This window comes from Cherax quadricarinatus, chromosome 97, assembly GCF_038502225.1.
Source record: "Cherax quadricarinatus isolate ZL_2023a chromosome 97, ASM3850222v1, whole genome shotgun sequence".
Classification (NCBI taxonomy): Eukaryota; Metazoa; Arthropoda; class Malacostraca; order Decapoda; family Parastacidae; genus Cherax; species Cherax quadricarinatus.
The window spans coordinates 9,732,087-9,746,039 of NC_091388.1; positions in this window are offsets into that span (position 1 = coordinate 9,732,087).

A 13,953-nucleotide genomic window follows, 5' to 3' on the forward strand; every position below is an offset into this window, starting at 1 on the left:
TAAGATACTGGACTGCCTACCAGTGCAATCTAAGATAGTGGACTGCCTACCAGTGCAATCTAAGATAGTGGACTGCCTACCAGTGCAATCTAAGATAGTGGACTGCCTACCAGTGCAATCTAAGATACTGGACTGCCTACCAGTGCAATCTAAGATACCGGACTGCCTACCAGTGCAATCTAAGATACTGGACTGCCTACCAGTGCAATCTAAGATACTGGACTGCCTACCAGTGCAATCTAAGATACTGGACTGCCTGCCAGTGCAATCTAAGATACTGGACTGCCTACCAGTGCAATCTAAGATACTGGACTGCCTGCCAGTGCAATCTAAGATACTGGACTGCCTGCCAGTGCAATCTAAGATACTGGACTGCCTGCCAGTGCAATCTAAGATACTGGACTGCCTACCAGTGCAATCTAAGATACTGGACTGCCTACCAGTGCAATCTAAGATAGTGGACTGCCTACCAGTGCAATCTAAGATACTGGACTGCCTACCAGTGCAATCTAAGATACTGGACTGCCTACCAGTGCAATCTAAGATACCGGACTGCCTACCAGTGCAATCTAAGATACTGGACTGCCTACCAGTGCAATCTAAGATACTGGACTGCCTACCAGTGCAATCTAAGATACTGGACTGCCTGCCAGTGCAATCTAAGATACTGGACTGCCTACCAGTGCAATCTAAGATACTGGACTGCCTGCCAGTGCAATCTAAGATACTGGACTGCCTGCCAGTGCAATCTAAGATACTGGACTGCCTGCCAGTGCAATCTAAGATACTGGACTGCCTACCAGTGCAATCTAAGATACTGGACTGCCTACCAGTGCAATCTAAGATAGTGGACTGCCTACCAGTGCAATCTAAGATACTGGACTGCCTACCAGTGCAATCTAAGATACTGGACTGCCTACCCCCATATAACATGCCATTAGTTTTTTCCAGGTTACTATAGCAACAAACTATAGATACATGGCTCAGAGAACCGACAAGTTGTAAAAGGACACAAGTGCAACTAATGTGACACATTTATTGTGGCAACGTTTCGCTCACCAGGAGCTTTATCAAGTCGTTGGCTAGTTTGTGTGGTGCACTGCCTATACCTGATGTGATTGGTCTGAGAGGAATATTATGTTTGTGGGTCTTGGGTAAACCATACATGTGGGTCTTGGGTAAACCATACATGTGTGCTGGTTTAGGGTTGCTGGGTAACAAGTACACAAGTTTCTTCCCTTCTCTAGTGCGTTTGAGTATTTGTCTGGTTTTGTGTAGAAAATCTTTGGTGAGTGTCTCCCACTGTTGAGTGCTGATGGGTTCGTATGTAGACTGATCACTCAAAAGGTCCATCATTTTGGTGTTGTGGTCACTGGTGTTGAGGATCACGACTCCACCTCCTTTGTCGGCGGTGGTGAGGATAATGTTGGGGTTGTTGGCGACGTCCTTAAGGGCAGTGATGTATCGTCAAGGAAGATTAGAAGTAGAGGGTTCACATAAAGCTGCAGTGAGAATGCTCTGTATATAGCCCTTCTGGAAATCACTGTCATTGTGTCTGTGGCTTCTGGTAACTAGGTTGAGTTGATAAGTTTGCGTATGTTAGTGGTAAATTTGAGTGACAGACTCAGTGCTTGTTTCTCGTAGTCAGTTAAGGTGCGTGACGATTGGTTTATCAGGGATTCCCGTCTCATTTCCTTCCATCGACTGTTAGTGCAGAGGTACTGACGTCTGCGATTGAGTTTGATCTTCTGTTGGAGGTTGGCTGTGGTGACTGCGCTGAGAATATGCTCAGCAGTGTGTTGGTCAATCTGAAGATTGGCACTGATATTCCTCGCAGTTTCGAAGGTTTCCTTAGCGATGTTAGAAAGTTCGTTGGCAAATTCAGTTAAGTAAGCTTGGGTAGCTGGAGAGAAAGGGTCCTTGGAGTTGGAGAGATGCCCAGGGGTAGACTTAGGGATCACCTTCTCGGCCAAGCAATCTTGTAGGTCCTGCTCTACTTCTCGTTAGTGTGACTTTGTAAATGGTCCAAGTCGGACCGAAACGTCGCCGTAAGCTCCTCTCTTCTATGTGCGGGTTATTTGTGTATTTGAATCTTGTAGGAAGTTGTCTGATGCGATAACTGTGAACACGAAGAAGGGTGTCCAAATAACGTCTGCATGAAATGTCTATGTATTCTTTGTAACAGCTTGACAAAGCTCCTGGAGAGCGAAACGTTGCCACAACAAAAATGTCACATTAGTTGCACTTGTGTCCTTTTACTTTACATATTGTCGGTAATTCTACCAACATTATTACAACCGACAAGTTGACAAATTTAGACACATATATTGCACACCTGTCTAATATACTAACTGTAAGCTGATTAATGTACCTGAAATCAGCTGACATCTCCTCTTTTGCATAAACAAATGGTTAGTGTAGTTATGTACAGAGGCATGGAATTCAGGGATGCTTTGAAGAGATTGGAGCAAGCAGGCTACCTTGTGTAAGGCTGGCAGTGAGTGCCTGACTCTTATATTGTGTAAGGCTGGCAGTGAGTGCCTGACTCTTATATTGTGTAAGGCTGGCAGTGAGTGCCTGACTCTTATATTGTGTAAGGCTGGCAGTGAGTGCCTGACTCTTATATTGTGTAAGGCTGGTAGTGAGTGCCTGACTCTTATATTGTGTAAGGCTGGCAGTGAGTGCCTGACTCTTATATTGTGTAAGGCTGGCAGTGAGTGCCTGACTCGTGTACCTTGTGTAAGGCTGGCAGTGAGTGCCTGACTCTTATATTGTGTAAGGCTGGCAGTGAGTGCCTGACTCTTATATTGTGTAAGGCTGGCAGTGAGTGCCTGACTCGTGTACCTTGTCTAAGGCTGGCAGTGAGTGCCTGACTCTTATATTGTGTAAGGCTGGCAGTGAGTGCCTGACTCGTGTACCTTGTGGAAGGCTGGCAGTGAGTGCCTGACTCTTATATTGTGTAAGGCTGGCAGTGAGTGCCTGACTCTTATATTGTGTAAGGCTGGCAGTGAGTGCCTGACTCTTATATTGTGTAAGGCTGGCAGTGAGTGCCTGACTCGTGTACCTTGTGGAAGGCTGGCAGTGAGTGCCTGACTCTTATATTGTGTAAGGCTGGCAGTGAGTGCCTGACTCGTGTGCCTTGTGTAAGGCTGGCAGTGAGTGCCTGACTCGTGTGCCTTGTGTAAGGCTGGCAGTGAGTGCCTGACTCGTGTGCTTTGTGTAAGGCTGGCAGTGAGTGCCTGACTCGTGTGCCTTGTGTAAGGCTGGCAGTGAGTGCCTGACTCGTGTACCTTGTGGAAGGCTGGCAGTGAGTGCCTGACTCGTGTACCTTGTGGAAGGCTGGCAGTGAGTGCCTGACTCGTGTACCTTGCGTAAGGCTGGCAGTAAGTTCCTGACTCGTGTACCTTGTGTAAGGCTGGCAGTGAGTGCCTGACTCGTGTACCTTGTGTAAGGCTGGCAGTGAGTACCTGACTCGTGTACCTTGTGTAAGGCTGGCAGTGAGTACCTGACTCGTGTACCTTGTGGAAGGCTGGCAGTGAGTTCCTGACTCGTGTACCTTGTGGAAGGCTGGCAGTGAGTACCTGACTCGTGTTCCTTGTGTAAGGCTGGCAGTGAGTGCCTGACTCGTGTACCTTGTGGAAGGCTGGCAGTGAGTGCCTGACTCGTGTACCTTGTGGAAGGCTGGCAGTGAGTGCCTGACTCGTGGAGCTACTCTGAGGGACCTGCTTCACTGAAGGTAGTCAATAAGAAGGTGTGGCTCACTGCCAGACACTCTTAAGTGATTGTTGTTTTTACCTACAGTCCCTGGTGCCATAATCTCTCTCTCTCTCTCTCTCTCTCTCTCTCTCTCTCTCTCTCTCTCTCTCTCTCTCTCTCTCTCTCTCTCTCTCTCTCTCTTTCTCTCTCTCTCTCTCTCTCTCTCTCTCTCTCACTATTCCCTTCAAAATACCTTCATGCTGATGATGAGCTCTTGGTCGTAGGAATTGGGAGCTGCCATCCCCTTCCTCAAAGTAACATCAAGGGATAGTTAGTGTAGAGGGTAACATCAAGGGATAGTTAGTGTAGAGGGTAACATCAAGGGATAGTTAGTTTAGAGGGTAACATCACGGGATAGTTAGTGTAGAGGGTAACATCACGGGATAGTTAGTGTAGAGGGTAACATCAAGGGATAGTGTAGAGGGTAACATCACGGGATAGTTAGTGTAGAGGGTAACATCAAGGGATAGTTAGTGTAGAGGGTAACATCACGGGATAGTTAGTGTAGAGGGTAACATCACGGGGTAGTTAGTGTAGAGAGTAACATCACGGGATAGTTAGTGTAGAGGGTAACATCAAGGGATAGTTAGTGTAGAGGGTAACATCGAGGGATAGTTAGTGTAGAGGGTAACATCGAGGGATAGTTAGTGTAGAGGGTAACATCACGGTATAGTTAGTGTAGAGGGTAACATCAAGGGATAGTTAGTGTAGAGGGTAACATCAAGGGATAGTTAGTGTAGAGGGTAACATCAAGGGATAGTTAGTGTAGAGGGTAACATCACGGGATAGTTAGTGTAGAGGGTAACATCACGGGATAGTTAGTGTAGAGGGTAACATCAAGGGATAGTTAGTGTAGAGGGTAACATCAAGGGATAGTTAGTGTAGAGGGTAACATCAAGGGATAGTTAGTGTAGAGGGTAACATCAAGGGATAGTTAGTGTAGAGGGTAACATCAAGGGATAGTGTAGAGGGTAACATCAAGGGATAGTTAGTGTAGAGGGTAACATCAAGGGATAGTTAGTGTAGAGGGTAACATCAAGGGATAGTGTAGAGGGTAACATCAAGGGATAGTTAGTGTAGAGGGTAACATCAAGGGATAGTTAGTGTAGAGGGTAACATCAAGGGATAGTTAGTGTAGAGGGTAACATCAAGGGATAGTGTAGAGGGTAACATCAAGGGATAGTGTAGAGGGTAACATCACGGGATAGTCAGTGTAGAGGGTAACATCAAGGGATAGTTACGCCGTTTCAGTATGTACTATCATTAACAGAACCAGGAGATATAGCCTGACTAATGCTTGTTTCTCTTATATTTCAGGTAGGTACTTCCTCACGTCTTGATTTTGGGAGATGTACTCAGCGCTGATACTAGGTAAGTCCTTCCTTACGAATGATGAAAAAGTACTCAGTACTGCTTCAGTGTAAGTACTTCCTCTCGTGTGCATATGTACTCAGTACTACTTGAGTGTAAGTACTTCCTTCCGTGTGCATATGTACTCAGTACTGCTTCAGTGTAAGGACTTCCGTGTGCATATGTACTCAATACTGCTTCAGTGTACTTCCTCTCGTGTGCATATGTACTCAGTACTGCTTCGGTGTAAGTACTTCCTCCCGTGTGCATATGTGCTCAGTACTGCTTCAGTGTACTTCTTCTCGTGTGCATATGTACTCAGTACTGTTTCAGTGTAAGTACTTCCTCCCGTGTGCATATGTACTCAGTACTGCTCTGGTGGCCTGGTGGTTAACGCTCTCGCTTCACACGGTGAGGGCCTGGGTTCGATTCCCAGCCAGAGTAGAAACATTGGACGTGTTTCTTTCCACCTATTGTCTATGTTCCCCATCAGTAAAATGGGTACCTGGGTGTTAGTCGACTGGTGTGGGTCGCATCCTGGGACACTGACCTAAGGAGGCCTGGTCACAGACCTGGCCGCGGGGGCGTTGACCCCCGGAACTCTCTCCAGGTAAACTCTCCAGGTAAACTGCCAATGCTATGACATAATTGATTTAATAAGAGACATGACTACCCTTCGCTTTTGTAAGAACAGTTACACTGGCATATCAAGTAATGTTGAACACAGTTCCTGTAGTGTGAGAAAAGTGTACTTGTTAACACCCTAAAGTGTACGTGTTAACACCCTAACACAGTTCTTGCTGTGTCGTTGTTAACACCTTAACACAGTTCTTGTGTCGTGGTTAACACCTTAACACTTTTCTTGCTGTGTCATCGTTAACACCCTAACACAGTTCTTGTTGTGTCGTGGTTAACACCCTAACACAGTTCTTGCTGTGTCGTGGTTAACACCCTAACGCAGTTCTTGCTGTGTCGTGGTTAACACCCTAACACAGTTCTTGTTGTGTCGTGGTTAACACCCTAACACAGATCTTGCTGTGTCGTGGTTAACACCCTCCCTAACACAGTTCTTGCTGTATCGTTAACACCATAACACAGTTCTTGCTGTGTCGTGGTTAACACCCTCCCTAACATAGTTCTTGCTGTGTCGTGGTTAACACCCTAACACAGTTCTTGCTGTGTCGTGGTTAACACCCTGACACAGTTCTTGCTGTGTCGTGGTTAACACCCTAACACAGTTCTTACTGTGTCGTGGTTAACACCATAACACAGTTCTTGCTGTGTCGTGGTTAACACCCTAACACAGTTCGTGCTGTGTCGTGGTTAACACCCTCCCTAACACAGTTCTTGCTGTGTCGTTAACACCATAACACAGTTCTTGCTGTGTCGTGGTTAACACCCTCCCTAACATAGTTCTTGCTGTGTCGTGGTTAACACCCTAACACAGTTCTTGCTGTGTCGTGGTTAACACCCTGACACAGTTCTTGCTGTGTCGTGGTTAACACCCTAACACAGTTCTTACTGTGTCGTGGTTAACACCATAACACAGTTCTTGCTGTGTCGTGGTTAACACCCTAACACAGTTCGTGCTGTGTCGTGGTTAACACCCTCCCTAACACAGTTCTTGCTGTGTCGTGGTTAACACCATAACACAGTTCTTGCTGTGTCGTGGTTAACACCCTAACACAGTTCTTGCTGTGTCGTGGTTAACACCCTAACACAGTTCTTGCTGTGTCGTGGTTAACACCCTAACACAGTTCGTGCTGTGTCGTGGTTAACACTCTCCCTAACACAGTTCTTGCTGTGTCGTGGTTAACACCCTAACACAGTTCTTGCTGTGTCGTGGTTAACACCCTAACACAGTTCTTACTGTGTCGTGGTTAACACCCTAACACAGTTCTTACTGTGTCGTGGTTAACACCCTAACAGTTCTTGCTGTGTCGTGGTTAACACCCTAACACAGTTCTTACTGTGTCGTGGTTAACACCCTAACACAGTTCTTACTGTGTCGTGGTTAACACCCTAACAGTTCTTGCTGTGTCGTGGTTAACACCCTAACACAGTTCTTGCTGTGTCGTGGTTAACACCCTAACACAGTTCTTACTGTGTCGTGGTTAACACCCTAACACAGTTCTTACTGTGTCGTGGTTAACACCCTAACACAGTTCTTGCTGTGTCGTGGTTAACACCATAACAGTTCTTGCTGTGTCGTGGTTAATACCCTAACACAGTTCTTGCTGTGTCGTGGTTAACACCATAACAGTTCTTGCTGTGTCGTGGTTAACACCCTAACACAGTTCTTGCTGTGTCGTGGTTAACACCCTCCCTAACACAGTTCTTGCTGTGTCGTGGTTAACACCCTAACACAGTTCTTGCTGTGTCGTGGTTAACACCCTAACACAGTTCTTGCTGTGTCGTGGTTAACACCCTAACACAGTTCTTGCTGTGTCGTGGTTAACACCCTCCCTAACACAGTTCTTGCTGTGTCGTGGTTAACACCCTAACACAGTTCTTGCTGTGTCGTGGTTAACACCCCAACACAGTTCTTGCTGTGTCGTGGTTAACACCCTAACACAGTTATTGCTGTGTCGTGGTTAACACCATAACACAGTTCTTGCTGTGTCGTGGTTAACACCATAACACAGTTCTTGCTGTGTTGTGGTTAACACCCTCCCTAACACAGTTCTTGCTGTGTCGTGGTTAACACCCTAACACAGTTCTTGCTGTGTCGTGGTTAACACCCTCCCTAACACAGTTCTTGCTGTGTCGTGGTTAACACCCTAACACAGTTCTTGCTGTGTCGTGGTTAACACCCTAACACAGTTCTTGCTGTGTCGTGGTTAACACCCTAACACAGTTCTTGCTGTGTCGTGGTTAACACCCTCCCTAACACAGTTCTTGCTGTGTCGTGGTTACCACCATAACACAGTTCTTACTGTGTCGTGGTTAACACCATAACACAGTTCTTGCTGTGTCGTAGTTGTCGTGTTCTTACGATATGCTCACTTTGTTTATTTTTAATATTTTACGTCGTGTTTGCAATCTCTGTTGTTTGGGTAGACAATAAAGCGTGTCGACAGGTCGTAATTCACAGACACTAAGAACATTACGTGTTTCTGCTCAATGTATCTTATGTCCCAAAATTTCTAAACGTGTCCTGGAAACATAATGCATATTTTATTGCATATTCTGATGTGTTAAACATCGAGATATGTCATAAAAACAGGTTAAAACTTATTTTACGACGTTTCACCCTCTCGGGAGCTTTACCAAGTGGTTAATAAAGCCCCCACTGTCGGCGAAACGTCATAAAATTTCTTGTATTTTTTAAAACCCAGTTTGGAGCGAAATGTTGGTATATAAATATGCTTATACTGGTATGCAAGTTTCTCCTTCGTAACAACAGTCTAGTCGATCACAAGACAGTTTATGGGATACTTAAAGTTGTATCAGTTCACCATTTTGTTAAAATGTGATGTTAATGTGAGGAACAGTTAGGTTTTAGTCAGGGTGACCCGGAAAAGAAGAATCACGTTCATCATCGTTCTCTCCATCACTGTCTTGCCAGAGGTGCGCCTACACCTGCAACATATCAACACACTTCAGGGTGCACTGTACTTGGTACCACCAGGACTCACGTCCTGGATTATCAACACACTTCAGAGTGCACTGTACTTGGTACCACCAGGACTCACGTCCTGGATTATCAACACACTTCAGAGTGCACTGTACTTGGTACCACCAGGACTCACGTCCTGGATTATCAACACATTTCAGAGTGCACTGTTCTTGGTACCACCAGGACTCACGTCTTGGATTATCAACACACTTCAGAGTGCACTGTACTTGGTACCACCAGGACTCACGTCCTGGATTATCAACACATTTCAGAGTGCACTGTACTTGGTACCACCAGGACTCACGTCCTGGATTATCAACACACTTCAGAGTGCACTGTTCTTGGTACCACCAGGACTCACGTCCTGGATTATCAACACACTTCAGAGTGCACTGTTCTTGGTACCACCAGGACTCACGTCCTGGATTATCAACACACTTCAGAGTGCACTGTACTTGGTACCACCAGGACTCACGTCCTGGATTATCAACACACTTCAGAGTGCACTGTTCTTGGTACCACCAGGACTCACGTCCTGGATTATCAACACACTTCAGAGTGCACTGTACTTGGTACCACCAGGACTCACGTCCTGGATTATCAACACACTTCAGAGTGCACTGTACTTGGTACCACCAGGACTCACGTCCTGGATTATCAACACACTTCAGAGTGCACTGTACTTGGTACCACCAGGTCTCACGTCCTGGATTATCAACACATTTCAGAGTGCACTGTACTTGGTACCACCAGGACTCAAGTCCTGGATGTAAAGTACATATGATGAATACAAGACCTGATCCACCCTGAGGCCTGGTCTCAGATCAGACCGAGGGGGCGTTGACCCCGAAACCCTCCTCCAGATAAACTCCAGGTAAGACGATTTCTTTTTCATAAAACAGTGGTTTCCGGAAGCCATGAGAGGTTTTAGTTGCCAATATATTTTACCGACTATAGAAGCTAATATAATTGTCGAATATTATACAGGTCGACTTCTTAATTTTGAGAGAAGTTTGTAACGAATTAAATACATATCTGTATTTTTATCTTCAACCACTGTCCACGTTCTCCACCTATATCTCCAGGTTATCTATCCATATCTCCACTTTCTCCACCTCCTTTTCCATTTTATCTATTCATATCTCCACTTTCTCCTCCTCTTTTTCCATTTTATCTATTCATATCTCCACTTTCTCCACCTGCTTTTCCATTTTATCCATCCATATCTCCAATTTCTCCTCCTCTTTTTCCATTTTATCCATCCATATCTCCAATTTCTCCACCTCCTTTTCCATTTTATCCATCCATATCTCCAATTTCTCCTCCTCTTTTTCCATTTTATCCATCCATATCTTCAATTTCTCCACCTCCTTTTCCATTTTATCCATCCATATCTTCAATTTCTCCACCTCCTTTTCCATTTTATCCATCCATATCTTCAATTTCTCCACCTCTTTTTCCATTTTATCCATCCATATCTCCACTTTCTCCACCTCTTTTTCCATTTTATCCATCCATATCTCCACTTCTCCATCCTCCAACCCACACTTTCTACACTTTTTACAGGACCCAGGAAAAATTGACGATATCCTCATCACACTACTGAAGTCTGCCAGCTCAGACTGACACACTTCGACAGTGTGCGTGTAACCCATCTTAGGTGACGAATTTGACAGGGAAACAATGCTGGCTTTTGTAGTTACAATGTAACTGTCATGTAGAATAGTGTAGCAACACACTGTAGCCAACTTTCCTAACTAAACAAAATCCACACCTTATTTCTGTCTCTCTCTCTCTCTCTCTCTCTCTCTCTCTCTCTCTCTCTCTCTCTCTCTCTCTCTCCCACGTATGTAAATAAATGATTCAGAGAAACCTACACGTTGATAAATTAGACACTTGTGCAACATTTGGAAACGTTTCGCCAGTCAGTGGTTTCCTCAGTCCAATGCAGAGAATGATGATTAAAGATCAGAAAGAACTACAGGTAATCAGTCCCTCAGCCTGGAATCCATGTGATGAATCCACCAGTCTTCTCTGTACTGGACTGAAGAAGCCACTGGTTAACCTGACGTCTTTACAGCGAAGTTAAGCAACACTGGGTTTGGTTAGTACTTGGTTGGGATACCATCTGCGGTAACCCAATCTGTACCTATATAAACTTGCACGAGTGTCTAATTTTCTCTCTCTCTCTCTCTCTCTGTCTCTCTCTCTGTCTCTCTCTCTCTCTCTCTCTCTCTCTCTCTCTCTCTCTCTCTCTCTCTCTCTCTCTCTCTCTCAAAGAACCGTAGTAGTTTATAAAAATTAAAAGTTTAGCTCCAACGATCGTCGTCAAATTACTTTCAATTCCGACGCCCAACGAAAAATATTACTATACAGAAGAAGTAGACTTTTCACGAACAACTTTCGACGAAATGCGTCGCCAGGTTTTTTTAATATTTTTCTTAGTTGAAATTCAATAATTGATGTGTTGCATGTGGACAGAGCTCAGGAAAATAACTCCAGTGGAAAATAAAAAAAAATATACTTGTGAAGATTGAAAAATATTCGTGATGATTGAAAAATACTCGTAATGAATTAAAAATATTCGTAACGAATGAAAAATATATTCGTAACGAATGAAAAATATTGCGTAACGAATAAAAAATACTCTTAATTAATGAATGGGAGTATATGGAAGAGGCGGATAAGAGAAGTTGTCAGTAGGTGTTGAGAGAGAGAGAGAGAGAGAGAGAGAGAGAGAGAGAGAGACGAAGAAAGAAAGAAAGGAAGGAATCAACTATTAAGGGAAGAACGGAAAGAGGAAGGGGAGCAGAAAAGATAAATATTACATATAAGAAGAGATATTACAGGTAGGTAAATATTGTAATGGCAGTGTGTGTGATAGTGGTCCAGAATGATGGTATCTGTAATGACCAGTCTGACGCTTCTGATGTACTACACACACCAACTTCTGATGTACTACACACACCAACTTCTGATGTACTACACACACCAACTTCTGATGTACTACACAACAACTTCTGATGTACTACACACAACAACTTCTGATGTGCTACACACCAACTTCTGATGTACTACACACAACAACTTCTGATGTACTACACACCAACTTCTGATGTACTACACACACCAACTTCTGATGTACTACACACACCAACTTCTGATGTGCTACACACCAACTTCTGATGTACTACACACACCAACTTCTGATGTGCTACACACCAACTTCTGATGTACTACACACAACAACTTCTGATGTACTACACACCAACTTCTGATGTACTACACACAACAACTTCTGATGTACTACACACAACAACTTCTGATGTACTACACACAACAACTTCTGATGTACTACACACAACAACTTCTGATGTACTACACACACCAACTTCTGATGTACTACACACCAACTTCTGATGTACTACACACCAACTTCTGATGTACTACACACACCAACTTCTGATGTACTACACACACCAACTTCTGATGTACTACACACACCAACTTCTGATGTACTACACACACCAACTTCTGATGTACTACACACACCAACTTCTGATGTACTACACACACCAACTTCTGATGTACTACACACAACAACTTCTGATGTACTACACACACCAACTTCTGATGTACTACACACCAACTTCTGATGTACTACACACCAACTTCTGATGTACTACACACACCAACTTCTGATGTACTACACACACCAACTTCTGATGTACTACACACACCAACTTCTGATGTACTACACACCAACTTCTGATGTACTACACACCAACTTCTGATGTACTACACACACCAACTTCTGATGTACTACACACACCAACTTCTGATGTACTACACACACCAACTTCTGATGTACTACACACACCAACTTCTGATGTACTACACACCAACTTCTGATGTACTACACACCAACTTCTGATGTACTACACACACCAACTTCTGATGTACTACACACCAACTTCTGATGTACTACACACACCAACTTCTGATGTACTACACACACCAACTTCTGATGTACTACACACACCAACTTCTGACGTACTTACAGACCAACTTCTGATGTACTTACAGACCAACTTCTGAGCTACACAGACCAACTTCTGAGCTACACAGACCAACTTCTGAGCTACACAGACCAACTTCTGAGCTACACAGACCAACTTCTGAGCTACACAGACCAACTTCTGAGCTACACAGACCAACTTCTGAGCTACACAGACCAACTTCTGAGCTACACAGACCAACTTCTGAGCTACACAGACCAACTTCTGAGCTACACAGACCAACTTCTGAGCTACACAGACCAACTTCTGAGCTACACAGACCAACTTCTGAGCTACACAGACCAACTTCTGAGCTACACAGACCTGTCTCTGCCCTTGGCTATACAGACCACTGTCTACCTTGGCTTTACAGATCACTGTCTGCCCCAGCTACACAGACCACTATCTACCCCAGCTACACAGACCACTATCTACCCCAGCTACACAGACCACTACCCCAGTTAAACAGACCACTATCTACCCCAGCTACACAGACCACTATCTACCCCAGCTACACAGACCACTATTTACCCCAGCTACACAGACCACTATCTACCCCAGCTACACAGACCACTACCCCAGTTACACAGACCACTATCTACCCCAGCTACACAGACCACTATCTACCCCAGCTACACAGACCACTACCCCAGTTACACAGACCACTATCTACCCCAGCTACACAGACCACTATTTACCCCAGCTACACAGACCACTATCTACCCCAGCTACACAGACCACTATCTACCCCAGCTACACAGACCACTATCTACCCCAGCTACACAGACCACTATCTACCCCAGCTACACAGACCACTATCTACCCCAGCTACACAGACCACTATTTACCCCAGCTACACAGACCACTATCTACCCCAGCTACACAGACCACTATCTACCCCAGCTACACAGACCACTATCTACCCCAGCTACACAGACCACTATCTACCCCAGTTAACAACCTACCCCATATTTTCTTTGTACGTTAATTTCCTAACGCGGGTCTTAACGTCAATTTCTTTATCCTTTTAAATTTAGACATACAAATTTTTATTTTCAATTACTTTAAATTATTATAAACGTTTATTTAACGAAGAGTAACTAAAGAGAAAGTAACAGTACATGTCTGGCAAAGGGGTAACCGAGAAGCATCCGAAAACGTACAAATTTG